This window comes from Vanessa atalanta, chromosome 11, assembly GCF_905147765.1.
Source record: "Vanessa atalanta chromosome 11, ilVanAtal1.2, whole genome shotgun sequence".
Classification (NCBI taxonomy): Eukaryota; Metazoa; Arthropoda; class Insecta; order Lepidoptera; family Nymphalidae; genus Vanessa; species Vanessa atalanta.
Genome location: NC_061881.1, coordinates 3057114 through 3062591, shown reverse-complemented (window position 1 = coordinate 3062591; position 5478 = coordinate 3057114).

The window sequence follows — 5478 nt, the reverse complement described above, 5'->3', positions numbered from 1 at the left end:
CCTCGGCAGTCTTGAAGGACAGGACCTATCAATTATCTGGCTGCGTGTAGATTGTGACGACCATCCGCGAATCTACGCTTGCCTTTATAGGTCCCATAGCGGTAATGCCGAAACCGACCGACTGGTTGAGCACGTCCAAATGGCTACAGATTCCGTACTGCAGCAGATCCCATCCGCAGAGATCGTGGTTCTTGGTGATTTTAATGCCCACCATGCCGAATGGCTTGGATCACGTACTACTGATCATGCGGGTAGATCTGTTCTCGACTTCGCTTTAGCATATGATTTGACACAACTGGTCACCTCGCCAACGCGAATACCGGACGTGGAGGATCATACACCTTCCCTGTTGGACCTTCTGCTGACTTCTCATCCGGATAGCTATCAGGTTATCGTCGATCCCCCTCTGGGCTCGTCGGACCACTGTCTCGTTCGGAGTACAGTTCCGGTTATGCGGTACTCACGACCTCGTTTCATGGGCTGCCGCCGCGTGTGGCACTACAAGTCAGCGGATTGGGATGGGATGCGGTCCTTCTTTGCCTCCTACCCATGGGGGCAGGTTTGTTTCTCGCTGGATGATCCGAGCATTATTGCCGACTCTGTTGCCGATGTGGTGCTTCAGGGTATGGAACTGTTCATTCCGTTTTCTGCGGTGCCCATCGGTGGCAAGTTCCAGCCCTGGTTTGGTCGTTTCTGCAAAACGGCCTCACGCCGAAAATGGGAACGTTACCATGACTGGGCTAACGCATCAGCGTCTCGTGATGTAAAGACCAGCGCATTCAGAAAGGAATATAACTCTGCCTCTAGGTCCTTCAAAAATGTGATTGCTAAGGCGAAGACGGAGTACATTGGCAGAATTGGCGAGAGACTGGTGCGTCTCCTTTCAGGAACACGTGCGTTCTGGTCTCTCGCTAAAGCTGTTCTTGGGAATTTCTGTCAGCCTTCTTTTCCATCTCTGCACAAGGACGGTGAGTCATTGGCCCATACCGCGAAAGAGAAAGCTGATCTTTTAGGCTCTCTCTTCGCGTCGAATTCGACCCTGGATGACCAAGGAAATTCACCACCAACAATACCGCGATGTGATACCACGATGCCGGAGGTTAAATTCCGGCAAAGTGCAGTTCGTAAAGCACTTTTTTCCTTGGACATTCATAAGTCGAGTGGACCCGATGGCATCCCTCCAATCGTGCTACGGACATGTGCTCCCGAGTTGGCACCGGTCTTAACGCGTCTTTTCCGGCAATCTTACGCATTAGGCGTCGTCCCGATCTCCTGGAAGACTGCTTTAGTGCATCCGATTCCCAAAAAGGGTAACCGCTCAGACCCGTCCAATTATAGGCCTATAGCCATCACCCCCTTGTTCTCCAAGGTAATGGAGTCCATTGTAAACTGTCAGCTCCTGTGGTATCTAGAGGAGTACCAGCTAATTAGTGACCGCCAGTACGGTTTCCGTCGAGGTCGCTCAGCCGGTGATCTTCTAGTTTACCTTACTCATAAATGGGCGGAAGCAGTTGAGAGCAAGGGGGAGGCATTAGCAGCCAGTCTGGACATAGCGAAGGCCTTCGATCGCGTATGGCACAAAGCGCTTCTTTCGAAGCTTCCTTCCTATGGGCTTCCCGGGAAATTATGCAGTTGGATTACCAGCTTTTTGGCAGATCGGAGCATCAAGGTCGTTGTCGACGGTGCATGCTCCGACCAAAAATTCGTCAACGCTGGTGTTCCACAAGGCTGCGTTCTGTCACCCACTCTGTTTCTTCTGCATATCAATGACTTGTTGCAAATCAGGAACATTCACTGCTATGCAGACGACAGTACCGTTGACACCTCATACACCGGCCGTGCTAATATTTCTCGGGAAAACGTCGAAGAAAACCGGAACAAACTTGTGTCTGATATCGAGTCTTCGTTAAACGAAGTCTCGAACTGGGGCCGGCTAAACCTAGTCCATTTCAACCCCAAAAAGACGCAAGTTTGCGCGTTGACCGCTAAAAAAACACCATTCGTCGTATCTCCACGATTCGAGAACATTCCGTTAGCCGCCACAGCTAGTATCGGAATACTTGGCGTTGATGTTTCGAGCCTCGTTCAGTTCCGCGGTCAACTGGAAGGCAAAGCCAAATTGGCATCAAAAAAGCTTGGTGTGCTCAGCAAGGCAAGACAGTATTTCACGTCGGCCCATCGCCTAAGACTATACAAGGCGCAAATTCGGCCTCACATGGAGTACTGCTCTCACCTCTGGGCGGGTGCTCCCCAGTACCAGCTCCTTCCATTTGACCGTATCCAACGTAGAGCAGCTCGAATTATCGACGATCAAGCCCTTTCTGATCTGCTCGATCCTTTGGCGTTGCGTAGAGATGTTGGATCACTCTGCATCTTCTACCGAATTTTCCACGGGGAGTGTTCCGAGGAATTGTTTGGATTAATCCCGGCAGCTGAATTCCATCTTCGGACATCTCGACAAAATTCTAAATTTCACCCACACCACTTAGATGTCCGTAAATCCACAACAGCGCGATTTTTAAGGCATTTTCTGCCTCGCACAACCACCGATACCGATACGACTTGGGAACCTTCAAGAAAAGAGCGTACTTATTTCTTAAAGGCCGGCAACGCACCTGTAACCCCCCTGGTGTTGCAGATGTCCATGGGTGGTGGTAGTCGCTTTCCATCAGGTGAGCCTCCTGCTCGTTTGCCCGCTATACCATAAAAAAAAAAAAAAAAAAAAAAAATGTACAATAATAATTATATTTTAATTATTTGAAACAGCCTGGAGGCGATTATTTCATTCCCAAGGTGTGCAGTCAACTAAAAAGTCATTAGTGTTGTAATATCTTTTAGCACACAAACGCTCTTTAACGATTTTTTTGAATTTTATAATTGAATAATTTTGAACTTTTTCTGGGATCCTGTTGTAAAAACGTATACATTGTCCCAAAAAAGAGTTACTAACCCTGTGTAATCGGGTACTTGGAGTAACAAGTTTATTCTTGTTCCTAGTGTTAATAGAATGTACGTCATAATTTCTGGGTAAATCATTTATGTTTTTGCGTAGATACATAACATAATCAAAAACAAATTGAGAAGCGACAGTAATTATTTTAATTTCTTTAAATTTACCCCTTAACGAATTTTTTGGGCCCAAGTTATAAATTGCACGAATAGCCCTCATTCTGCAGTACAAAAATTGTACTGCAGAAATTTGTACAAATGTACCAACTTAATTAATAATTGTGCTTACAAATCGTAGTTTTAAAAATACATATATACGCGAAGAATATTATGTTTTGTAATTGATACTGACATATATATTCTTCTGGTAGATCTAAATATCTTTAAGATGCAGCAAGAAGTAAGATAACTATATCTGAGAGACAAAGGGACCAGAAATGTCAGTTCAAATTAGTGTTGTCCCATTTTGTATACAAGCTAATTTTGAAATAATTCAAGAGAAAAAAAATTGACACCGTCAAATTTGTCACCAGTTTGGGCTTGCACAAATACCTACCAGCAGTAATATTATGTATTTTATAGGGAGAGTTTATGTTACGCATGCGTAATCAACCTACAAAGGTACAAAGGTATATAATTAGTTTAGCTGCAATTTTCAACACGAAAGTTTACTGGTATAAAGAATGCACTAGGTGACATTAATTTATGGATATTTATTTAGTTTTATTGAATTTTTGAATGATTTTTTTTTAACAAAAAAAGTATTAATATATTTTAAGTTTTATTTAATTCTAAGTCTTGGCACGGATTGTATGAACATGTGGCGCTGAGTTGGTACTTACTCGGGGTTGTAGAGGTTGGGTTAAGACGTGCGTTGTATTTATTGAACCCTTTTGCATAGTGAAACTACGCGAGCCCAACACATTGCGTGTACAAAAGGAAACGATTTTTTTTCTAAACCGCTACAATAATTTCACTAAAGGTTGATTTTAATTTAACATCCCTATTTTTATAAATACTTTAATTTTATATCCGAGTTATCTGGAAAGTCTTAGTCAGCGCTTACATACGCTTACAGTGCCCAGAAAAGCAACTAAGGCGTGAGATTTTTTATGAATATGTAGACTATATGGACGACCTTATGGTAAAGAGTAACCTTCACTAGTAGCATTATTAGCATAAGCAGCCTGTAAATTTTCCCACTGCTGGGCTAAAGGCCTCCTCTCCCATTGAGGAGAAGGTTTGGAGCATATTCCACCACGCTGCTCCAATGCGAGTTGGCGGAATACACATGTGGCAGAATTTCGTTGAAATTAGACACATGCAGGTTTCCCCACGATGTTTTCCTTCACCGCCGAGCACGAGATGAATTATAAACATAAATTAAGCACATGAAAATTCAGTGGTGGTAGACTATGCTGCAAATAGTAAAACCCTTAGCACTGAAAATTATTTTTGATTATGACAAATTCATAAAATTATATATTTAAAAATGTTGATCGAATTTGACCTTAAACCACTCCCCGCTCCATTCTCAAAGACGATTCACTTCAAAAAAATATTAAAATAGTATGAGATAAATTTTATCGAATAATAATTTTCTATGTTATTAGAGAGAAAATCAAAAAGTTAAAGTCAAAATCCTTTATATTGGAGCATTAGGTATGCTGGTCTTTTGGTTGTCGAAAGATCAACGTAAAGGACCGGCGAAAGAAACTCAGCATTTGTTAGTATTTGGTAGCAATATTTTATTACTACTACGGCACCTCCGACTTTTGAGGCCATTGACAATGTAAAGCAAATGATTATAAAGCTTCACAATGCTAATGTTTTTCAAGCATCTCTTTCTTAGATCAGTATTATACATATAATAATATCATTTCAAAATAAAATGTAGTTTTCCTTCAATTTTTTTTCAATTGCTTCCAAATGTTTTCTAGTTACTGATCTTACCTGCGGTTACGCTCTTGTTGGATTATATCTCTCTCGGAATTACTTTAGCAACACGTGTAACAAATTGCAAGGGAATAAATCTAGTCATGGCGGCATGAGAAGGCATAAACCCAAGAATATTTTTCTTATGTATGCAATATTAGTAAGATTTATAAAATTAAGGATATATTATTAAATTATAATATTTAATTCAATTAAAAAATATTATATCACGAACACGTTTATATTTAACCTTTACCGTTTACGATTATTATTATCTATTAAAATTATTTCGAAATATAATTATTTTAATTTCTACATTCATTATTTACAAAGGCTTTTGATTCAAAAAATAATTTATAATAACATTCTATGTAATAATGTATATAATACTTAATTATAAACAATTCATAAATCACAATTTATTTTTACTAAAAAAAACTAATTTATCAAGTTTTCACTATGTTTAAAATAATATATTAAACTCAAATATTTAAGGAAACAAAATGTTTTCTCCTTTATAAAATCCGATGAAATAAAATATCAGCTAATCCCAAGAGAAACCTCAATCACAATGTCAGATAACGAGCTTGTTTA